Source organism: Gossypium hirsutum, chromosome A03 (genome assembly GCF_007990345.1).
Source record: "Gossypium hirsutum isolate 1008001.06 chromosome A03, Gossypium_hirsutum_v2.1, whole genome shotgun sequence".
In the NCBI taxonomy this organism is placed as follows: domain Eukaryota; kingdom Viridiplantae; phylum Streptophyta; class Magnoliopsida; order Malvales; family Malvaceae; genus Gossypium; species Gossypium hirsutum.
Genome location: NC_053426.1, coordinates 112,852,487 through 112,879,344, shown reverse-complemented (window position 1 = coordinate 112,879,344; position 26,858 = coordinate 112,852,487). Strand labels below are relative to the sequence as shown.

The 26,858-nt window shown below is 33.4% G+C and overlaps 1 pseudogene; it reads left to right on the top strand.

Moving 5' to 3' along the window:
* Positions 1–13,943: 13,943 nt before the first annotated feature.
* LOC107927870 (pectinesterase-like) lies at positions 13,944–15,738 on the top strand (annotated as a pseudogene).
* Positions 15,739–26,858: the final 11,120 nt, after the last annotated feature.

The following is a 26,858-nucleotide window of genomic DNA, read 5'->3' as shown; positions in this document are numbered from 1 at the left end:
TAGCTGTACTTAAGACATCTATATCTCGGTTACTACTGAATTAGATCCGTATTTCATGAATCTAGACTATACTATCTAATATTTTTTCTAGAATTTTTGTTGGCCAATTATACAGTTTATTATTAAAGTACCCTATTTCAGGACTCGATGTCTGACCTCTGTTACTACGAACCACATTATCTCTGTACAAAATTCATATGACTATGAGATTTGTTTCTACTAAAACTAGACTCAATAAGGATTCTGAGGATATAAAATACACCACCTAATTATATCTTTACAATTTATGGTGAATTTCTAAAGTAGGAACAGGGGATTCAGAAACTGCTATGACTCTGTTTCACTAAAATTCAAATATCTTCTAACCTATAATTCCTTTACTTGTTTCATTTGTTTCATGTGAAACTAGACATAATAAGCTTCAATTTGATATGTATTTCATCACCAAATTCAATTTCTATGATTTTTAGTAAATTTTCAAACTCGCGTTAGTGTTGCTGCGGTATTCTGTTTATGGTAAATTTCATCCTTTTTATGAGTTTTTATGCACTAAGTATCTTAATAGTTTTCCTTAACATTAAACATAATCTAAACTAACCATTTTCATAATTTATCATTATCAAGCATTTCCTCAACAATTTCACAACCATACCATAAGATCATTTACACAAAATAGGTATATTGCTATACATGCCATACTTAAATTTATAAGCCATTTACCAAAAGTCTTTCGGATAGTGTGACTGAGCCTTCGACCTATCCCGACTCCTGAGCTGGCTTGTCCAAAACTACAATGAGTAAGAAGGAGGGAGTAAGCATAAATGCTTAGTAAGTTCATATGCAAATAATAAGTAACATAACAAACAGTTATACAATAAGTTCATATGCAAATAATAAGTAACATAACAAACAGTTATACCAATCAACATTAGCATACATCACTAAAACACATATCACATTTTTAATCATTCTTCATCATCTTATTACCTTATCGTGGTTGTATCAATACTCAACCCGAGGGTTAAATACATACCTGTCCAAAATATCCATTTCATATCACTTACCAATATGTCTCTTTACATCTCGAATATTCCTCCATTTGAGTAGAACTTTACCCGTTGAACACATCGGAATATAATTCGGATACATGGATAACTTGCACATAAGTGCCATATATACAATCAAGCAATCATGTAACCCGCCAATAAGCGAACTCGGACTCAACTCAACGAGCTCGGGCGTTCGCATCCATAAGTGAACTCGGACTCAACTCAACGAGCTCGGATGCCTAGTTACATTTCACAAACTCGGACTCAACTCAACGAGTTCGGAATTCGCATCCATAAGTGAACTCGGACTCAACTCAACGAGTTCGGATGCTCAACCATCCTAGTGACATGTCACTTGTATCCTAATCTATTCCTAAGGTTCAAACGGGATTTTTCTCGAACACTTATCCTTGCTGTCTTCCGTAGAATGCCGAAATCAATACTCGGTAACAATTATATTTAACACGTAACTCACATAATTTACATATTATTGAAGTTAACCACAAAGCATACATTTCATAATGAAATTCAGCATAACACATAATTAATATCAATAACTTAAAAATAACAATTATGCTACATTATTTACACATGAACTTACCTTGGTACCAAAATACAAGGATTTTGCAATTTAGTCCATAATCTTTTCTTTTCCTCGATTGAGGTCGATTCCACGTCTTTCTTGATCTAAAATAACACATTTAGCTCATTTAATACTCACATTATCAAATTAATCCTTAACTCAAATTTTGGAAAAATTACAATTTGCCCCTAAACTTTTGCATATTTACATTTTTGCCCCTAAGCTCGGGATTAAACTTTATTCCTTATTCTTATGTTTTACAACACGCTGATCACTTTTCTCTTTTATGGCAACATCAAATTCTCACTCTAACATGTACTTATGACTATTAGGTATTTTTACCGATTAAGCCCTTTTACTCGTTTTCGCTCAAAACCGAGTAGCACAAGTTGTCTAACATAATTTAAAACCCCATATTCTATCATAAAACATCAAAATACACAAATTTCACCTATGGGTATTTTTCCAAATATGAACCCTAGGTTGAATTATTGTTAGCATAAGCTTAATCGAGCTACCGGGATCTCAAAAACGTAAAAATCATTAAAAACGGGGCTTAGAATCACTTACTATGGAGCTTGAAAGTTGAAGAAACCCTAGCTATGGTGAGAGTGAAGTTTCGGCAGCAACTAAATGGGGAAGATGACTATTTTGTGTTATTTTTCCCATTTATTTCATTTAATATCAAAATGACCAAAATACCCTTACTACTAAACTTTCCAAAAATTCCTTCCATGTCCTAAATTTGTCCATGAACTTAAAATTGGTAAAATTGCTATTTAAGACCTCCTAATAAATATTTCAAAGCAATTTCATACTAAAAATTTCTAGAATGCAAATTTTGCAACTTATTCGATTTAGTCCCTACTTTCAATTTAAGCACTTTAGGCATAGAATTTCATCACGAAATTTTCACACAATCATGCAATCATATCATAATCATCAAATAATTATAAAATAATTATTTCTTTCTCGGATTTGTGGTTACGAAACCACTATTCCGATTAGGCCCTGATTCGGGATATTACAACTCTCCCCCCTTTAAGGATTTTCGTCCTCGAAAATCTTACCTGTAAACAGATGTGGGTATTGATTTCTCATAGTTTCTTTGGATTCCCATGTAGCTTCTTCTACTCCATGCCTTTGCCACAACACCTTCACAACTGCAACATTTTATTCCTAGTTGTTTGACCCCTCGAGCTAAAATCTTAATCGGTTCTTCTTCGTAGGTCATATCTGATTGTAGTTCAATTTCTATCGGTGAAACTACATGTGAAGGATCCGAACGATACCGACGTAACATAGATACGTGGAACACATCATGAATCTTCTCTAATTCAGGTGGTAATGCTAGCCGATATGCTACCGGTCCAACTTTTTCAATTACTTCATACGGCCCAATATAACGCGGACTTAATTTGCCCTTCCGTCCAAATCTAAGGACTTTCTTCCACGGAGACACCTTTAAAATACTTTATCACCAACTTGAAATTCAATGTCCTTTCGTTTTAAATCTGCATAAGATTTCTGTCTATCTGAAGCAGCTTTCAAACAGTCTCGAATTACCTTCACTTTTTCTTCAGTTTCTTTTATTAGATCAACTCCATAAATCTGATTTTCCTTGAGTTCAGTCCAATACAAAGGCGTTCGACACTTGCGACCATACAATGCTTCATAAGGTGCCATTTTCAAGCTCGTCTGATAACTATTGTTGTAAGCAAATTCTACCAACGGCAAATATCTTTCCCAACTTCCTTGAAATTCCAATACACAACATCTGAGCATGTCTTCAAGAATTTGAATTACTCTCTCTGATTGTCCATTAGTTTGTGGATGAAAAGCAGTACTAAAATTTAACTTTGTACCTAACGCGTCTTGCAACTTTTGCCAATACCGCGAGGTAAACCTTGGATCTCTATCTGAAATAATCGACAATGGTATTCCGTGTAATCTAACAATTTCTTTAATATACAGTTCAGCCAACTTGTTAAGAGAATAATCCGTACGTACCGGGATAAAATGAGCCGACTTAGTTAATCTGTCAACTATTACCCAGATGGCATCTTTCTTTCCTGGAGTCAATGGCAATCCTGAAACAAAATCCATAGTAATCCGATCCCATTTCCATTTAGGAACCATAATAGGCTGAAGTAATCCCGAAGGCACTTGGTGTTCAGCTTTCACCTGTTGACAAATTAAGCATTTGGACACAAATTCAGATATATCTCTTTCCATTCAATTCCACCAACACATTTTCTTCAAGTCATTATACATTTTCGTACTACCCGAATGAATCGAGAAATAACCACTATGTGCTTCCTATAGGATCTTTTGAATCAATTCCTCATTCTTTGGTACACAAATCCGATCTTTAAACATTAAGCACCCATCAGAACCAATTTTGAAATCTGACTCTGTATCTACTTCACACTGTTTTCTCTTGGCTTGCAAATCTTGATCATCTTTCTGAGCTTCAAAAATCTCTTGCAAAAACATTGGTTTTGCTCTTAACTCTGCTAGAATCGAGCCATCATCTGACACTTTCAACTGAGTGTTCATAACTCTCAAAGCAAACAACAACTTTCTGCTCAAAGCATCAGCAACCACATTCGCTTTTCCCGGATGATAATCAATAACAAGCTCGTAATCTTCAACAACTCCAACCATCTTCGTTGTCTCAAATTCAAGTCTTTTTGTGACATCAAGTACTTAAGACTTTTGTGGTCGGTATATACCCGACATTTTTCACCATACAAATAATGTTGCCAAATTTTCAAAGCAAACACCACCGCAGCCAATTCCAAATCGTGAGTAGGATAATTCCTCTCATGAGGTTTTAACTGCCTCGAAGCATATGCCACCACCTTTCCTTCTTAAATGAGCACACACCCCAAACCATTTAGAGAAGCATCACTATACACCACAAATTCTTTACCTGATTCGGGCTGTACTAACACTGGTGCCTCTATTAATAACTTTTTCAATTCTTCAAAACTCTATTGACATTCTTCCGTCCATTCAAATTTAACATCCTTTCGGAGTAATCTAGTTATAGGAGCAGCAATTATAGAAAATCCATTTACAAACCGCCGATAATACCCAGCTAGCCCCAAGAAACTTCTAACTTCAGTTACATTTTTCGGTGGTTTCCAATCAACAATGGCTGAAATTTTACTAGGATCAACCCGTATACCATCACCTGAAACAATATGACCCAAAAATCCAACTTCCCGGAGCCAAAATTCACTTTTACTAAACTTAGCATACAACTGCTTATTTCTCAAAGTTTGCATAACTATCCTCAAATGCTCAGCATGCTCTGTCTCATCTTTTGAATAAATTAAAATATCATCTATAAACACCACAACAAATTTGTCCAAGTATGGCCGAAATATGCGATTCATTAAATCCATAAACATAGCAAGAGCGTTTGTCAATCCGAATGGCATAACTAAAATTCATAATGACCATACCTTGTTCTAAAGCAGTTTTAGGCACATCCGACTCTTTTACCCGCAGTTGGTAATACCCAGATCTCAAGTCAATCTTTGAAAACCATGTCGCTCCTTTTAGCTGATCAAACAAATCATCAATTCTTGGCAACGGATACTTGTTTTTGATTGTCACCTTGTTTAACTGCCGATAATCAACACACAACCTCATAGAACCATCCTTCTTTTTCACAAATAACACGGGAGCACCCCAAGGTGAAAAACTCGGTCTCACAAAACCTTTATCAGTCAACTCTTGCAACTGCGACTTTAATTCCTTCAACTCTGCTGGTGCCATTCTATACGGAGCAATCGAAATCGGAGCTGTTCCTGGTATCAAATCAATACCAAACTCTACTTCCTTGACTGGAGGCAAACCCGGCAATTCTTCTGGAAATACATCAGCAAATTCACACACAACCGGCACTGATTCAACTTTCTTTTCAACTTCTTTTGTATTAATTACATACGCCAAATAAGCTTCATAACCCTTTCTCAGATATCTTTGAGCCGACATTGAAGAAATCACACTAGGCAATGCCTTTGATTTATCCGATTCAACCCGCAGAGTTTCACCATTTCCACACTTTAATTCTATAACCTTTTCTTTGCAATTTACTATAGCATCATGCAATGTCAACCAATCCATACCCAAAATAACATCAAATTCATCAAACGGTAACAACATCAAGTCGGCCGGAAAGTAATGACCCCGAATCATTAAAAGGCATTTCTTGCTTACTTTATCAACTATCACGTATTTGCCTAACGAGTTCGACACTCTAATCATAAATTCTGTGTTCTCAACAGGTATATTCATACTAGACACCAGTTTCATGCATACATATGAATGAGTAGAACCGGGATCAATCAAAGCAATAACATTAACATTATAGAGGGAAAATGTACCGGTAATCACATCAGGTGAGGAAGCATCTTCACGTGCTTTAATAGCATAAGTTCTAGCCGGAGTCCTTCCTTCAGGTCTAACTGGTGCATCCCTGGCTTCATTCTTACTGCTTGCTTCGCTCCCAGCTTTTCTTGGATATCTTCCTCTCGAATCCGCCCCACTTGTTTTTGTATTCTGAAATTTTTCTTTTTCAGCTCTCTTTGGGCAGTCTCTAATAAAATGATCCGGAGAACCACATCGAAAACATTCATTTGCTCTACACGGACCAAAATGATTTCTACCACACCGCTGGCACTCAGGTTTAACAAATCTCGAGTTCCCTACGCTGGCTGCCGAAGTAGTTTGGGATTTAGGACCCTCATTTTGCTTCCTATAATTCCCATATGATTGCCCAGCTGAAGCTTGGGAACGAGGATTCATATTCCTTGACTTTCCAGGTTGCTGTGAAAATGAACCGCTCATCGGTCTTTTCTTCCAATTTCTAGTCTCAGCCTCTACCTTTTTCTTTTCTTTAAGTAATTCTTCGGCCTTACAAGTTCAATCAACCAATACTACCATTTCTTTTAATTCAAGAATTCCAACAAATACCTTGATGTCTTCGTTGAGCCCGTCTTCAAATCGTCGACACATCTTGGCCTCTGTAGGAACATACTCTTTGGCATACTTACTTAATCGAACAAACTCTCTTTCATATTCTGTAACCGTCATATTACCTTGCTTTAGCTCAAGAAATTCTTTACGCTTCTGATCAATAAATCTTTCACTAATATATTTCTTCCGAAACTCTTCTTGAAAGAATTCCCAGGTTATTTTCTCTTTCGGTACCACCGAAATCAAAGTCTTCCACCAATTATAAGCTGAATCTCTCAATAAAGATATAGCGCATTTCAAACATTCTTCAGGTGTACAAGATAATTCGTCAAATACCCGGATTGAATTTTCAAGCCAGAACTCTGCTCTCTCGGCATCATCATCAATATTTGCTTTAAATTCTTCGGCCCCTTGCTTGCGAATTCTATCAACTGGAGTTCTATGAAATTTCATCAGGTCTACACCCTGAGGCATCAGGGGTACAGGTTGAGGAATTGGGGGAGGTGGGGGAGGTTGTACATTTGGGTTCGTACGAATGAACTCAGTGTACCATGCACTCATCATTTGGAGAAAGGCTTCCCGACCCCTTTCTCCTCCTCCCTGACCAACAGTAGGAGGTGGATTTTCAGTCGGCGCTACTCCTTCAGCCGGAGCTGGCGCATTACTCTCTACTTCATCTGCCACAGCTGGATCGGGATCCATTTACTATAAAAAAATCATTTAAAAAGGTCAGAAGTCGTCACACTATCACAATTTATACATATGGCATGTATAGCAAAATCCGTACATACAACACGTAGTCCGAGAACCGACTAAACCTACTCTGATACCACTAAATGTAATGCCCCCACGCCCGAGACCATCTCCGGAGTCGAGTATGAGGTGTTACTAAGCTTAGTTTAACATTTTTAGAACTTTGGATTATTTATTTCTACATTCACAGCTTTTAAGCTACTTGCGTCACAGTCACAAGAAAAATTATATCTCGAGTTACGAAACTCGAAATTAAGATCTGTCAATTTTCCCTGAATCTAGACTCATATATCTATCTAATAATTTTTTTATAGAATTTTTGGTTGGGCCAATTAGTACAGTTTATTAGTTAAAGTTACCCCTATTTCAGGACTCGACTGGTCTAACCTCTGTTTACTACGAACCACATTTATCTCTGTAAAAAATTCATATGACTATGAGATTTGTTTCTACTAAAACTAGAATCAATAAGGATTCTTAGGATATAAAATAAACCACCTAATTATATCTTTACAATTTATGGTAAATTTCTAAAGTAGGAACAGGGGATTCAGAAACTGCTATGACTCTATTTTACTAAAATTCAAATATCTTCTAACCTATAATTCCTTTACTTGTTTCATTTGTTTCATGTGAAACTAGACATAATAAGCTTCAATTTGATATGTAGTTCATCACCAAATTCAATTTCTATGATTTTTAGTAAATTTTCAAACTCGCGTTAGTGTTGCTACGGTATTCTGTTTATGGTAAATTTCATCCTTTTTATGAGTTTTTATGCACTAAGTATCTTAATAGTTTTCCTTAACATCAAACATAATCTAAACTAACCATTTTCATAATTTATCATTATCAAGCATTTCCTCAACAATTTCACAACCATACCCTAAGATCATTTACACAAAATAGGTATATTGCTATACATGCCATACTTAAATTTATAAGCCATTTACCAAAAGTCTTCCGAATAGTGTGACTGAGCCTTCGACCTATCCCGACTCCTGAGCTGGCTTGTCCAAAACTACAATGAGTAAGAAGGAGGGAGTAAGCATAAATGCTTAGTAAGTTCATATGCAAATAATAAGTAACATAACAAACAGTTATACCAATCAACATTAGCATACATCACTAAAACACATATCACATTTTTAATCATTCTTCATCATCTTATTACCTTATCGTGGTTGTATCAATACTCAACCCGAGGGTTAAATACATACCTGTCCAAAATATCCATTTCATATCACTTACCAATATGTCTCTTTACATCTCGAATATTCCTCCATTTGAGTAGAACTTTACCCGTTGAACACATCGGAATATAATTCGGATACATGGATAACTTGCACATAAGTGCCATATATACAATCAAGCAATCATGTAACCCGCCCATAAGCGAACTCGGACTCAACTCAACGAGCTCGGGCGTTCGCATCCATAAGTGAACTCGGACTCAACTCAACGAGCTCGGATGCCTAGTTACATTTCACAAACTCGGACTCAACTCAACGAGTTCGGACATTCGCATCCATAAGTGAACTCGGACTCAACTCAACGAGTTCGGATGCTCAACCATCCTAGTGACATGTCACTTGTATCCTAATCTATTCCTAAGGTTCAAACGGGATTTTTCTCGAACACTTATCCTTGCCGTCTTCCGTAGAATGCCGAAATCAATACTCGGTAACAATTATATTTAACACGTAACTCACATAATTTACATATTATTTGAAGTTAACCACAAAGCATACATTTCATAATGAAATTCAGCATAACACATAATTAATATCAATAACTTAAAAATAACAATTATGCTACATTATTTACACATGAACTTACCTTGGTACCAAAATACAAGGATTTTGCAATTTAGTCCACAATCTTTTCTTTTCCTCGATTGAGGTCGATTCCACGTCTTTCTTGATCTAAAATAACACATTTAGCTCATTTAATACTCAAATTATCAAATTAATCCTTAACTCAAATTTTGGAAAAATTACAATTTTGCCCCTAAACTTTTGCATATTTACATTTTTGCCCCTAAGCTCGGGATTAAACTTTATTCCTTATTCTTATGTTTTACAACATGCTGATCACTTTTCTCTTCTATGGTAACATCAAATTCTCACTCTAACATGTACTTATGACTATTAGGTATTTTTATCGATTAAGCCATTTTTACTCGTTTTCGCTCAAAACCGAGTAGCACAAGTTGTCTAACATAATTTAAAACCCCATATTCTATCATAAAACATCAAAATACACAAATTTCACCTATGGGTATTTTTCCAAATATGAACCCTAGGTTGAATTATTGTTAGCATAAGCTTAATCGAGCTACCGGATTTCAAAAACGTAAAAATCATTAAAAACGGGGCTTAGAATCACTTACTATGGAGCTTGAAAGTTGAAGAAACCCTAGCTATGGTGAGAGTGAAGTTTCGGCAGCAACTAAATGGGGAAGATGACTATTTTGTGTTATTTTTCCCATTTTATTTCATTTAATATCAAAATGACCAAAATACCCTTACTACTAAACTTTCCAAAAATTCCTTCCATGTCCTAAATTTGTCCATGAACTTAAAATTGGTAAAATTTCTATTTAAGACCTCCTAATAAATATTTCAAAGCAATTTCATACTAAAAATTTCTAGAATGCAAATTTTGCAACTTATTCGATTTAGTCCCTACTTTCAATTTAAGCACTTTAGGCATAGAATTTCATCACGAAATTTTCACACAATCATGCAATCATATCATAATCATCAAAATAATTATAAAATAATTATTTCTATCTCGGATTTGTGGTTACGAAACCACTATTCCGATGATGCACTTCGGTGCTAGCTGATGTGTTGGTTAGACGATTTGTGTATCCATCTGAGTCCAAGTTAGAGTCAAGTTAATGGGGTTATAAATTGTAAATTGATATGTGATACCGAAAATGAAATTGGTAATACTATGGAATTGTTTTCATTTATGTATATGGACTATGAATTGAGAAAAAACATGTAATGTATTATGCATAATAGTTGACAACAAGCCTTAGGGGCCGAAATGTATGTGAATTAGTCAATAGACTCCAAAAAGGGTTTCAAATGTTATGGTAAATGGTCTATTGATGAAACATGACTATGGGAATGAATGTCAAAATGTTAAGGTTATAAATGTTTGAATTATGAATTGGTATTGATAGCTAAAAAGATTTAAGATAAGTTTTGGTATATGTAATTGGGTGGATCATTCTAATGCGTTGAAAGTTGAATTGGTTTGACACTTGATACATTTATCCTTTCATGTGGAAATGGTCATGTAATTGTGTTACAATTGGGAATATGTATTGGTAGACATTTGGATTATGTCCATCATATTAAATTGCTATTGTTAACTTATTGATAAGTGATGAAAGTAACATATTTTAATCTTGTTCTTAATATGTTTTTGGATGATTATTTATGCAAATTGGTGAATTTTATGCTCTTAATCCTTTGAATTCATGTTTGTATACTTAGGTGAGTATTTGGGAGCAAAAGGAGTGAAAAACGAGCGAATGACAAAAAGAGCAGATTTCAAGAGCCACACGGGTTGGACACATGGCCATGTGACTTATGCTATGTTATCTTCAATAATGAAAGTACCACTGAGCTTTATCGCTTAGTGTACAAGTTATTTGTTTCGTGCGTAGGTATAGGTAATATTTGAAGCCCTGGGAAGTAAAGTCAACATTCGAACTATCATTTTCAACTCAACTAAGTTTATATAACTCTTTCCATTTTTATTAAGTGGCATGTACCTAGAAATACCTTGTTTAAGGCTACAAATGGTCAATTTTTGTAAATGGATTGTGAATATATGAAAATGGTTTTAACTATGCATAGAAATGAATGGTTTGACAGTTGTATATTGATCATGTTTATTGATGTTGAATGGGTGATTGAAGCCTTAAGGCCAAACATTGTTGTTCCATGCTAAGTTGATATCGACGGAAAACAGAGACTTAGTGGTTTGCCTATGAAGTTACGACTTCACACCCTGAATGTTGTGGCATCAGGTTATCACATCACGATGTCAACTCTATTTTATTTTGAAAACTTTACAAATTGGTACTCGGGCTGGAAGCTTGACTATTGTCTCTATACTCGCAACACCAAGCCTTGGAAGTCGAGATCCACCTGAGAAGTTTTGAAATTTTGTAGTTTAGCCCTTATTCAACGTTGGGATGGTATTGAGCTTTCGTAAACTCGTATTTGACCCAGAAATGATTATTTATTATGTTTGATGCATGTAATGAATTGGAATATAGTTTATTGTAGTTGTTTCGGCAACGAATGTGACATCTTGTAGCTCGGACCAGGCGGTCGGGTCGAGTATGATGTGTTTAATATTAGTTTAAATAAAATTGTTCAATTAGTATCTAAGCAAACTATTACAATAGAAAATGGAAACCAAGACAAAAAAAATCGATATCGACTTTCATAAAAAATATTTTTTAAATTTTTTATGAATTTTTAATTATTTATTTAATTATTATTAGATCAACGGTTGAATTGGGAATTAATGGTTTGACTAATTCGACCACCGATTTGGTTATTAAACATTGAATTTTACCAAGGGCGAATTCAAAATTTTTTAAGGGGCAGAACTGAATAATAAAAATTTGAGAGATCAAAACATTGTTTTATAATGTATTCATTTATTATTTCATCATTTTTGAAGGGATTAAACATGTTTTTTTTTTCATTTTGGGAGGCCAAAGTGAAATTTTATCATAAATTAATTTTTATTTTAATCATCTTATAAGGGACTTAAATAGCAATTTCTCATTTGAAGGGGGCCAAGGCCCCTGCCTACCCTTCAAATTTGCTCTTAAATTTTACTATTAGTTTATGTGCTATTCTTGTCATGTGTAATCGAAGAATCTAGTCTCCGTATTTTATTTTGGACATTTTTTTTATATATACTTTTTGAATTTTGAAATTTCAATTTGAACTTATATGACAGTCATTGAATCCATAAAGTTAAATTATGATATTTTTGACAAACTTATTATCATATGTGTAATCCCATATCAACTTGCTATTTTCATAAAATAGTCATAAAAAAAATCAGATATTTTAGTTAATGAATTTAATAGCTATTAGATTGGGATTTCAAATTTTGAAAAAAATTATAGAGGCTAAAATTGATCAAATTGGATAGCAAAAACTAAATTCACAATTTATGTATAGTACGAGACTTATAGCAAAACTTGACATATCAAATCTAGGTGTTACTATTTGGATAAATACTAAAATTCCAAATTTTGAAAAATCCAGGGATTAAAATTGACCAAATTAGAGTATCTAAACTAAATCTATAACTTATACATAGTTTAAGGACTAATAATAGAATTTGACCTGTTTATATTCTACTATAATGTGAATCATGATAGTCGGTACCGTACCGATATTGGTCGTATTGGCCGGTACGTATCGTACCAATCCTAAGTTGGTACCAAGTAATGTATGTTCCATTTTGGTCAAAATTCTAGTACATTTCAACCATTTCGGTGTGTGTCGGCCCGTTCTGGTCAATACTGGCTTGTAACCATGCGTACAAATATATTAATATGGTACAGAATTTTGATAGTTTAAACTAATTTTTAAATTCTTTTTTATCTTAACCATTTTCATTTTTGTATAATTATATTTAAAATTAAATGTTATTAAATTAAATTATTGAACCTAATTAATAGTTTTATAACTTATATATAAAAATAAATAAATTTATATGGATGTAATTGAGATATATTTACATGTATATATAATATATATAATATATTTTTTATAAAAATAATATATAATTGATTAAAAAAACTAAAAAAATAGATTATAAATATATATATGAAAAATATTTAAAAGCATCGATAAACTTGAAACGGTACATTGAAACATGTTGGTACCGGTATGTGAATATTATTCAGGTCTCTCTTTTTTTAAAGGGTAAACTGTAATGACACGATAGTCATGGGTATCAAAACGTGTACTTTCGGGTCTCCATTTTCGTAAAAAAAATATTTACGAAGTTAGTTATGTAGTTAATTAGGTTTTGATTAGTTGAATTTGCTAAAATTTAGTGTAATTAGGTATAAGGACTAGATTGCATATAGGGTGAAAGTTTAATTATAGACTAGAGAAAAAGTGAATGGACTAAATAAGAATTAAACCTTAAATTAACAAGTGTTTGGTATTGATAATGACACGTGTAACATTAATAAACCTTAAATAAAGGAAAAGAAAAAGAATAGAAAAGAACAGAGAATAGAACGAAACAAGGGGGAAAAGAAAGAAAAAGAGAAAGAAAGAAGGAGAAAATTTAGGGTTTTAAGGTTTAAAGTTCAATTAGTAAGTCAATTTAATTCATTTTCTTATAATTTTTATATTTTTGAAATCTTATTATTAAATACTACTCAACCTATGTTGAAATTTTAGAAATTTTAAATTTTTAGATGTTGTCCATGTTGAATTATTGGCATTACTATTACATTTCAACAGACTAGCAATGATGAGGACAAATTGTCACCAACAATGAAGAAAGTTTCTATCTTTTGTTCATCTACTTATTACCAAAAATCATGCCAGAAGACCCTTATGTCAGTTAATAGCACTGATCCTACAGAGTTTATTGCCAAAGCTATCTTAGGTGCTGAGGAAGCAGTCAAGAAGTTTATCAACTATTCTGACTCCTTGATTGTTCAAGTCAAGAATAATAGCCTTATACAAAGATGGCCTTAGATGATTGTAAGGATATGATGAACTATGCCATAGATTCACTTCAAGCATCATACTCTAGCGTCACTAGTAATGAACTACGCAATATTAATGACCGTATAAACGATCTCAGAACCTGGTTGAGTGCTGTTATATCATACCAACAATCATGCTTGGATGGTTTTGAACATGATGATGACATGAAAGGAACTTTACAAAAAGGTATTGTTGATGCTAGTGAACTCACATGCAATGCATTGACAATTGTAACAAAATTGGTCTACATTCTTCCCAAATTTGGCATCCAATTCAATATTCCTAATACCCGTAAACTTTTTTTTGTCGAGAAAAATGGTTATCCCCCATGGTTCTCAGCTAAAGACCGTCATCTTTTGGCTAAGATTGATAATAACAACTTGAAACCGAATGTTGTAGTGGCCAAGGATGGTAGTGGCCAATTCAAGACTATTGCTGCAGCTCTAGCTGTCGCTCCCAAGAACTCCAATGTCCGACATGTGATTTATATCAAGGCTGGAATCTATAAGGAGTATATCACTGTAGGAAAACAATACACCAATATAGTTATGTATGGTGATGGCCCTAGAAAAACTATTGTCACAGGTAGCAAAGGTGTCAAAAACGGTGGTGGAATTACGACTTGGCAAACAGCCACTTTCTGTAAGTTTTTAAGACTTAGATCATTCTTTTCTAACTCAATTAAGATAATTATTTGATTGATAGAAAAGAGGTCTTGTAGGACAACCAAATAAGTAACATATAATTACAAAGTAACCAAATATAATCTTATAACATTGCAAAAGACAACTTAAGCAAATTAATTAATCATAATTCTCATTTGTAATAATTATTTTATACTAATATAATTTCATAATATTAATGGTGCAGCTGCTATTGGAAATGGATTCATAGCCAAATCCATGGGATTCCAAAACACTGCTGGTCCTAAAAAGCACCAGGCAGTGGCTCTTCATGTTCAATCAGATAAGTCAGTCTTCTTCAATTGTAGGATGGATGCCTACCAAGACACCTTGTATAATCAAGCAAATCGCCAGTTTTTTCGCAATTGCGTCATCTCTGGAACCATTGACTTCATATTCGGTGACTCTCCCACCTTTATCCAAAACTCATTGCTCATTGTGAAGAGGCCAATGGATAATCAATTCAACACAATAACTGCACAAGGCAAAGACTTCATTGATGAGAATACTGGTACTGTGATCCAAAACTGCAAGATTGTCCCTGAGCAAAAACTATTCAATGAGAGGTTCAAATTTGCAACATATCTGGGCAGGCCATGGAAAAAATTCTCTACAACTGTTATCATGGAGTCTACATTGGGAGACTTCATTAAGCCTGAAGGATGGGTGCAATTTGAAGGACCTGACAAAGTCAATTTTGAAGAAACTCTTTACTATGCTGAGTATAACAACCGTGGCCCTGGAGCTAACCTTAATGCAAGGGTTAATGGAAGGGTTACCATAAGATTGATAGAGCGTCTGCCATGAAATTCACTATCCAGTCATTCCTTTTGAGTAAAGAGGATTGGTTGCCTTCAACTGGTATTCCTTTCACCACTACGTTAAGATATTGAAGGCAACATAGTCCAATAAATTAAATAAGAGAAATTATCTATAGAAGAAACTTAAACAAGAAAAAGAACTTCTGTAGTGTTATTTGATTATGTATAAAAATCAAATAGAGACACATCTTGCGATTTATAAAAGTAACAAGTGCTCATTAATTCCATCAATATCAAGTTTATTAATAACATTTTTTTATGTATAGAAAATACAACAAACTTTATGAGAATGGGCTTTTATAACATGCATTTGTTTGGTCAAAACCAAAATTTTTTCCTTAAATCAAGTTTGTTTATAGAAATGAAACATCAATTATCATAGTTCACCAAAAACACAAGAGGACAAAAAACATGACACGTGAATTTCTCTTAAATTCTATAGTGTATAAAAATAGATGGGTATTAGATAGAACCTTATAAGTTCAATATATATTGTTGTCTAACAAAGTAAACATTTCCAATAAAGGTAATGCCAAAAATTATTTTTTAAAGATTTAAAGTAAATTATAAATATTTGAGGGGTTAAAATGTAATTTTATTAATATATTAACTATAAAAAAATGTTACAATTTTTTGATGAGGTGAGGCAAGGCCCCTACCTATCCCTGGCTCTGCAATTGATCCCATTTTATAATATATATATACTATAATACATCAACAACTTAGTTGGTCATCACTTTCTTATATTACGTGGATCAACATTTATTTCATATAAGATAACTAGAACACTTGGCATTACAGAAAATGATTGTCCCCTTATTCAAACTCTATATGCTAATAGTGAAGTGAAACTACTGGTATAAATAATATAATTTAGAACATAAATAACATAATTCAAAGCGAAAAATATTACAAATAAATAGAAAATTACGCATTTATTAAATTCTCCCACACTTGAACATGCTTGTCCTCAAGCACGAAATTAATATAAATAAATATGCTGTTAGGATTTTAACCCGATTAAGCAACAAACAAGAAAATAGTGAAATAAATTGAGAAATTGAACTCACAAATTTAACGTGGAAAAACCCTCCAAAGAGGATAAAAAACCACAGGCAAAGATAATTTTACTATAATGGCAAAAGAACGAAGAGTACAAAAGATGGAGTACAAAAAACTTAACCCCAAAAACCCGAAAACAAAGAACCCACAAAACATAAACACAAAATTCTCTAAATGTGTTATGAGTTCTAATCTCTAATGGGTGTATTTTCTAAGGTTGTAAAAGAGCCTATTTATAGGCTAAATTCATAGATCAAATAATAATAAAATAATCTAAACTAATCAGTGTTTAATTGAAACAAGTAAACAGAGTTTAACTGAAAGACTATTTTTCAAATTTGACTGAAAAAAGGAGACATATTTAACAAATCTCCACCTTGACTCATATTTCCACAACGCCATATTTGCCAAAGCCCGCCACGAGCCTATCTTGAACTATGCAGGGAATTAACTGAGTCGAATTTGTGCTTAGAAATTGGAAGACTTCTAGCTTTCAACTTGTACACTTCCAAATCAAAACTAACCCGGGTCTGATTTTCACGAACACAGTGCCCTAACTTTTCAAAACCTGCATCCAAAAGAGAACCTCTCTTCAACGAAACAGTCATACCTTTTTCCCTCCTATGACCAAGTTTCCTCCGCTCCAAACAAGTTGACTTCAACTCCGTAACGGACGAGGGACGTCTGATTTCACCGATCACTGTATAACCTTCCAGAATATAAAGACTGCCGGTTCTTTTACCTTTTAACAAAACGAAAGCTCCACGAGATACTTTAATACCGATCGACTCGATGTTGATTTTGCATCCTTTCAAGTCTAAAATACTTAAGGAGATGAGATTCTTTCGTAAATCAAGTACATACCTGACATCTGAGAGTGTCCTAATCGTCCCATCGTGCATCTTAATTTTAACAGTATCAATACCAATTACCTTACTAGATGAATCGTTTCTGTAACAACCTAATTTTCAGTGATATCGGGAATAGAGATCTGAGATCACTAAATCCAACGGGTGAGTTAAAAATTTAATAAATTAATACCAATGAGTCAAATGTGAATATAAAAGCATTTTTGAATTAGTGAATTTGGTGATTTAAAAGAATTAATTAGGTAAATTGGGTCGAGAATGAGGTATCGAGACCTCGAATTCATAAATCGAGCCATAAATATTTTTAGAAATATTTATGAAGTGTTGGTGAGGTAGTAATAAAATTTAGTCAAAAAATTTTGACGTTTGGGTGGTTAATTAAATAAAAGGACTAAATTGAAAAGGGTGTAAAAGTTGCTAAAAAGATTAAATAGCTCAATTGTCAAATGAAGAAGGACCTAAAGTGAAAATAAGCCCAAAGGAGATATTTTGGGCGTCAATAGCTGAGAAAAATCAGGAAATGGGTGAAATAAGGGCAAAATTGGAAAATTGACAAAATTGGCTAAATAAAAATGGGACTAAATTGGAATATCTAGAATTCTCTTCATTTCTCTTCGTAATCATCAGCTGAAAAACAGCCATGGAGGAGGATTCAAGCTGGTTTTCATACTCTAGCTTCATGTAAGTTTAATTTTTGCTTTCTCCTTGAAATTTTTATGTTTTTGCACTTTTACAATTGGGTCGAACTTACTATTTCATTAGTTTTTGATTCCATATCTAATTTTTGAAGATTGTTATGGATGAGTGCTGGAAGTATATGATGATTTGGCATGGAATTAGAGCTTTAAATTGTTTATATTCTGATTTTATTGAAAGAATTGAATAGAAAGTTAATGTTTGGGACCTAATTGTAAAAGAGTTTGAAGTTAGAGTTTTATGTGGAAATTCTGAATTTCAATAGTTATGAAATAACTTATAATGTCTATAAAAAATATTAATTGAGAAAATTATCTTAATTGAGGGGTTAATTGAGCAAGGACTGAATTGTATGAATTGTGAAATTTGGGGTAAAATAGAAATTAACATTTTGCACTAAAACTGTTTTGGGCAGCAGCAGTAGTTTAACTTTGAAAAATCACCAAAAATTGTAGAAATCGAATTAGAGGATGAATAAAATATGAAATTAAATCTTATTGAGTCTAGTTTCTTATAAAAGAAATTATGTAAGCAATGGAATTGTAAATCATGAGATACAATAACTTTTGTGAGACAAGGTCAGAACGATTTCGGGTTCCCCTGTTCTGAATTTGGAAAATCATCAAAAATTGGATAAAAATAATTAGAGGCTTAAATTTATATGTTTAGTGAAAAAAATGAGGACATCATTCGAATCTTGTACGAGAAGATAATTAATTTTTAGTGAAGAAGGGTCAAAACTGTCAGACAGCAGAACAAAGGAGACTTCAATGAATAAATTGTATTAATTGGACCAACCAAAAATTATGAAATTTTTATGGTAAGAAGACATATGAGTCTAGTTTCTGAGAAAATTTATGGATCTTAATTTGGAGTTCTATAGCTAAAGATAAAAAAATTTAGTGACTATGACACAGATGGACAGCTTGAATATTCACATAAGTAGATAGTGAAAATTATGGATAATGTTACCTACAAGTGTGTTGTTTATACTAAGGATGTGGATGGAGAGGAGGAGGAGGAAAATATACAAAAATATATGAATGACTCGTGTATAAATTGATCACATGCCCGATTATAATCGATAAGTGTTGGATTAAAAATGATATAATGTTTTATTTGGTATATTTATTATGAAATTATGATTATCGTTGTAATACAAAAATTGAACTTGTGAGTTTATATGGCTAAATTTTAGTGATTATTTGTTAATTTTATGAATTTCATGATGTGTTATTTCATATGTATTGATGATAAAATCGTGAATAATGTAAAAGCATGAAATTTGAATAAATGATCAAATTGAGCATTTCAGTTCAGTGACAAGATGAATTGAAGGAAAAGACCATGGTTGGACCATGGCAACAAGTGATAAGTGATAGCTTCGGCTACACTTATCTGATCAATGACAAATGACAAGTGAAAAGTGGTAGCTTCAGCTACCTGATCAGTGAAAAGTGGTAGCTTCTGCTACCTGATTAGTGAAAAGTGGTAGTTCCGGCTACCTGATCAGTGAAAAGTGATAGCTTCAGCTACCTGTTCAGTGAAAAATGGTAGCTTCTGCTACCTGATCAGTGAAAAGTGATAGCTTCAGCTACCTGTTCAGTGAAAAATGGTAGCTTCTGCTACCTGATCAGTGAAAAGTGGTAGTTCCGGCTACCTGATCAGTGAAAAGTGGTAGCTCCGGCTACCTGATCAGTGAAAAATGGTAGCTCCAGCTACCTAATCAGTGAATAGTGGTAGCTTCGGCTACAAGTGACAAGTGACAAGTGGTTTCCGTATAAGACCATATATGGGATATGGCATCGATGTGATATATGCTACTGTATAAGACCATATCTAGGATATGGCATCAGTGAGATATGTGATTCGTGTAAGACCATAGCTGGGCTATGGCATCGATATATGAATATGTGTAAGACCATAGCTGGGCTATGGCATCATTATGTGAAGATGTGTAAGACCATAGTTGAACTATGGCATCGAGAAAACGAAGTACTCAATTTCGTAAGAAGTTCACTAATTTGACAAATTTTGGTAAGTGTTACATGGAATTATGTGATATAAGGAAGTACGAGTTGATAAGATACGAGTATAGAACTTGGTTGATAAATGAATTCATTTGTGATTATATAATTGTTCATCTTGAATGTATTGTCCATATGTATTGATAATTCAAATGTTTTAATGAATAAAATTCTGATATGGAATAAATTGAACACGAGACAAATAATTATGAAATTGAACTCGAAATTCATGAAAATGACGGTTATTGATATATGGAGACATGAGACATTGATATATGAATATGGAGAATGTTTGATAAATATGTTTATTCATAATTATAGAATTATATACCTCATGTGTACTATTTGCATAAAGATGATATTTCAAATACTTTGGTTATTTAAGCTTAAATATGAAATAGTATGAAATCAAGATAAGTTGCTATGAAAATATATTTAGATTACAGAGATATGGCTGATATATGTTGTATGATTACATAACGTGAAATTGTGTATATATATGAGAAATTGAATGAGAATCAAGCCCATACACGTTTCTTGTTATTTATATGAAGTGTACGACTGACAAGGGTGATGAAGTTATAAATAGAGAGTTACATGGGTTGAAAACACGAGCGTATGACTCTCCAAAGTGTGAAAATTTTCTAAGTATTGCAAAAGTTTCATATGTTTACGGTTTGGTCCCGAACTACCCTGAATGTATGTTTTGGGCCCCATAGCCCATATAAGGGACGTTAAACATATGTATGAAAGTTTTTAATTTAGAAAAAATTTTATGGCTGATTTTTTTTACATGATTGATCATATTAAGTTTGGTAATACCTCGTACCCTATTCTAGGCTCGGAATACGGGTAGGGATGTTACAATTTCCTAAGCGCACAACTCCACCTTCAATCGAACTGTATGTGGAGAACCATTCTCTATTGGGACACATGTGGAAAGAACATCCTGAATCTAGGATCCACTCGGACGTGAGCTTGGTGTTATCACTTGTTGACACTAACAAGAAATCATCCCCATTTTCATCAGCCAAATTAGCACCAGCTACATCTTCCTCGTTACTCTCAGCAGCTTTTTTATTTCGCAGTTTATAACAATCTGCTTTGACGTGACCTAACTTTTTACAATAGCGACACATTTTATCTCGTTTCTTTGATGCTACCAAAACGGAAGCTTGCCTATCTGTTTTGCTATCCAAATGAAGCTTATTGTCGAGTTTGTCTCTACTCAACAAATGACCCTTCACATCTTCGAACGAGAGTTTGTCTCTGCCATAAATCAGGGTCTCCCTGAAAGACTTATATGAAGGGGGTAAAGAGCACAATAATAGCATAGCCTGATCTTCATCGTCAATATGAACCTCAACATTCTTTAAATCATTTAAAAGAGTAATGAATTGACTGATGTGATCTCTAAGAAGCTCACATTCGTTCATGCGAAACGTAAATAGACGTTATTTCAACACTAAACGGTTGCTAGAGACTTAGTCGCATAAAGAGTTTCTAACCTTTTCCACAAGGCAGATAATGTCTTCTCCATCAATACCTCCTGCAATACCGTATTCGTGAGGCACAACTGGATTGCAGATAAAGCCTTTTCATCAAGCTCTTCCCATTCTGTTTTATTTAGATTCTCAGGCTTTTTCCTGATAACAACCTTTTTCAAGCCTAATTGAACTAGAATTGCCATCATCCGAACTTGCCACAGATTTAAATTTGTCTCACCATCGAACTTCTCAATTTCAAACCTTGTTGTTGCCATCTCTAAACGGGCTGATCTATGAAAATTGAACTAGCTCTGATACCACTTATTAGGATTTTAACCCGATTAAGCAACGGACAAGAAAATAACGAAATAAATTGAGAAATTGAACACACAAATTTAACGTGGAAAAACCACTCCAAAGAGGATAAAAAACCACAGGCAAAGATAATTTTACTATAATGGCAAAAGAACGAAGAGTACAAAAGATGGAGATAAAAACTAAACCCCAAAAACCCGAAAACAAAGAACCCACAAAACGTAAACACAAAATTCTCTAAATGTGTTATGAGTTCTAATCTCTAATAGGTGTATTTTCTAAGGTTGTAAAAGAGCCTATTTATAGGCTAAATTCATAGATCAAATAATAATAAAATAATCTAAACTAATCAGTGTTTGATTGAAACAAGTAAACAGAGTTTAACTGAAAGATTATTTTTCAAATTTGACTGAAAATAGGAGTCATATTTAACATATGCAACCTAAAGCAATACTTACCTCAAATCGACAATTGGAAATATCATTATATACCAATGAAAAAAGTAAACAAAGAAGTCCATGTAGGGGTGATTGAAGTTCAAAAATTAATTTCACAATCGCATCTATATATCTTATCTTTGTGTTCAACAAATAAGTCCAATGATAAAAAGAATTTAATGAGAAAAAAAAATCAAATAACAAATTGAAATAGTCTCACCAAATTTCCAAAGTTGCTCCCTTGATATATTGTAAAAACTTTTCTTTTGTACACTCGATTTCGAAGAAAAATAGAAAAATGACTAAATCGAATAAAATGACTTTGAGGTCAAATATAGGATATAATATCAAATATAAAATTTTAACTTCTCATTTTTGCTCATTAGTTTCACTTCTATTGGTCCTCAAACTTGTAACCCAAGTTCATATGCACCTAATTAAAGTCATGAAACACTAAATTATTTAATAATGCTTAATCATATAAAATTAGGATAAAAATGTTAATATATGCACATGTGACCCTAAACATCCCAATTAAGTTAAAACATGATATTTTACTTGAAGAACAATGAAAAGTGAAGCAATAAGGGTCCAAAATATATGAATTATGAGATTTATCACGCTTGACTTATTATTTAATGAATAAATAAATATTATTTAACCACGGAGTTGTCTCTCTGTAAGCAACTTTGTTTAACTTCTTTGGCTAGACATTCTTAAATATTGTCACCGAAAGATTCGAATAATGCCTTAACTTCTTAAAATCAAACATTAGGCACAAATTAGAAGTCGATGCAATTTAGAGTTAAAAATAATTCGAGTATTAAAAGTAAAAATTCGTGGAAGAAATTCTAGTATTATCGATTTTCCGTGAGGCTCAAAGCTATTTGTAGCAAAGATAAAATCAATGTGTACAGTCTCAACAAAAAAACTTTCATCTTGAACTATTATTTCATCCTTAACCTCTTCCCTCATATCTTCATCTACTATTTTTTGTTTGATTTTGTCGAAAGTCTCAAGAATTTCCTCCTCATCCTTTTTGGGTTCAGCCAAACTTTTTAAAGGAGGTTTTATCGCAAACGACTTTGATTCTTCGCTATTATGCTGATCAGTTAATTCCTTGAGAGCGATCACCTCTAGGTCAACTTCTTGAGATTCTAATCTGCTACACTAAAAACGTGCGTTGATTGATTTGATGTTCTATGTTCTAGAAGTGGTTCTCCATGTTTGCTTGCAAACGTTGAGCTGTATTAGTGAAAGGCTCAACTAAATCTTCAAAGAGATTTACTTGGCTTAGAAGAAGATCGTTGTGAGGAAGCATGCAGGCTCAGTTCATAGCCAATATCAGGAAAATTCAATAAATTCAACCTCAACATTTACACAAATGTTGCAGGATAAATTTATTAAATTAGGACCCAATTGATAGAATGTATAAACAATGAGGGCTAAATTTATTATTATTTCAATCAAAGTCAAGTAGAATTGATGGAAAACATTAACTCTATGATTAATTGTCCTTAATTTCTAACCTTTGAAATTGATAGGAAATAAATTGCCTTGATTTTTTTAGAAGAACCAATTTGCTCAATTCGAAATTGAGAGGAATTGAAGAGGCCTTTTTACCATATATTTTTTATGTCTATCCAGTTATAATAGTTATCAGGTAAAGGCAGCTCAAATAGATTTAAGCCTATATTTGACCCCATAATCTCTTGAACCAATTAACAGACAAATAAATGCAAAGTAGATTTAGACATAAGACAATTTAAAAGCATAACAGCCTAGAGATAAACAGTCTTTTAGGGGCAAAATCTGTTTCAAAAATTATAAAAACTCATCAATCCAGAACATATGGATCATTTGACCACTTTCATTACTGGACCCTACTGTTGTTAAACCACTTGGAAGTTACATAAAGATGTATATATGAACTTCTATATATGATCAACTTTGTTGGGGGTTAATCATCCAATAAAAGCAAACATGGTCACCTTCACATGTCTTTGTTTCCAATGAATACCGGTATTGTACTATTTATTAAAGGGACTGTCTCTCACCTTCTGGTTATATATTCATCAAATTTCCATTGCTTTATATCAAGAAGAGTTTCAAGACCTAAATATTCCCTCTTTTTCCTTTCATCTCAAAGTTCTTTCCTATTAACCTTAGAGCAAAGCAAGATGGTCAGTGCTAAGAAGCTTATTGATAAACATGTCAAATTGCATATTTTTTGTGCTTAATTTGGTTTATTGATGAACTGAATCCTGCTAATTAAGTGTTTTTATGATTTAATTCTTGTCAGGGATGCAATTGATCAAAAGCAAGCTGAAAAGGGGCCAAATTAGAAGAAAATTATTGGAATGGGCCAAAGCGAAAAGATGGAGCAAGCCAAGGACTAGTCATAAATTTGACTTTGTAAAAAGCCAAAAATAGGAAATTCTATTTTAAGTTTATTTATTTTTAATTATTATTATTTTAGATTTTATATTAATTTTCTTAAGCTATTTTTAGTAAACCCTATCTATATAAATAGGGGGTTTTAGTTCTTAGGAAATCATCCATTAATCAATTGTCTTTACATTCCTATTTCATTTTGGAATTCCATTATCCACCTTATTTTTCTTTTTCTTAATTCAATTGAGCATTAGATTATTTTGTCTTCTTTTTTACAAAATTTGTCTAATTCTCTTTGCAAATATTTTTCCTATCCATTTCCACTACCTTTTTCATATAATTTCTATCATTTCCATAACCTTCAAGCATGATTAAATTCATGCCACACTAAACCCCTTTCAGCTTTAAGCCGGTGTTAACCCCGTCAAAAACCCGTGAGTTACGAACCCGAGCTGTTTAACTCCCAAATTTTGATATTTATTATTTCTCCGGATTAAGAGTATGACTTCGTCAACTCACAAAGTCAAGTCAATACTAAGTCAAAAAAGACGTCGTTTGAGTTAGTGTGGCTAGAAGTACAGTTGGAATTTTGAAAGGATCGATTGTCTAATTGGCCTTCCGTGAACACATTGGCGTGCCAAGGGGGAATTGCTGTTTGGTTCTGTCAAGGGAAGTAGTAACCGGATTTAAATGCCCCAACGTTTGAGGGCATTGGTTCGAGCTAGGCTCTTCTAGAACGCAAATCTGCCGGAGTTCTAAATCACGAACGTTTCGTAGGTTGTTCGATCGGTAAGGGTTAGTTATAGGACGTTCCATAACTAATTTACACAAGGAAGAGTTCGTGTCCAAGGCGTCCTTGGTAACTATAACTAGCTTATCGAAAAAGAGGAGTTCACCTAATTTCGAGGAACGGATCAAAGATGGGAAAACTCGTGCTTAAGGCTGAGCTAAGTTTTATTGATTTTCCTTGAAATTATTTTGTTATTTATTTTTATTTCATCTTTTACTTTTTACTTTTTACGTTTTCTTGTGTTTATTTCAGGTTTCATATTTTATTTCCCCCCCAAACGTCGCGGGCACGACAACTGCCCAGACACTAATCTAGTCAAGAAACAAACAATTTTCAGTAATTCCAATCTCTGTGGGATCGACCTTACTCCCTATACTGCTTTAATTTGCAAACTAGGTGTAGGTTTATATTGGTGGAATCGACAGTCATCAGTTTTGGTGCCGTTGCCGGGGACTGGCAACACTTACAATTGTTTAAATCGTCTTCATGACCAGATCTTCATCAGGAGATCTCGAATACGACCCAGAGATCGAGAAATCGATCCGAGCACGACGAAAAGAGACAGAAGCTCTTAAACGTGCAAGTAAAACAGGAGTTGAGCTAGGACCTAGCTGAACACCCCATAAAATAAAAAAAGTGAGAAAAAATAATACATAATAAATAAAGACTGTTTGAACTGAGTAACCGGGATAGGGTGCTTGGGTTGTCATCCTAGTTCGCGTAAAAAGGTTTGATCTTGTCTATTAATTTTCTGATGCATAGTTAATTAATAATGCCGTGCAAATTATGGAATTCAATATCAATTTAGCGAAATTGTTTAGTTGACATATTTCAATTTTATGACACTTGTTGATTAAAATGTATATTTTGAACATTTATTTCTTTTTGCCTATGTTGTTTGCATTGATTGAGGATATGGAAAAGGGGCTCGATTTTTAATAAATTGTGGAATTGATTCTAATGTTTGAAAGAACAACATGCTTGAGGGCAAGCATGAGCTAAGTAGGGGGATTTAATAAACATGTCAAATTGCATATTTTTTGTGCTTAATTTGGTTTATTGATGAACTGAATCTTGCTAATTAAGTGTTTTTATGATTTAATTCTTGTCAAGGA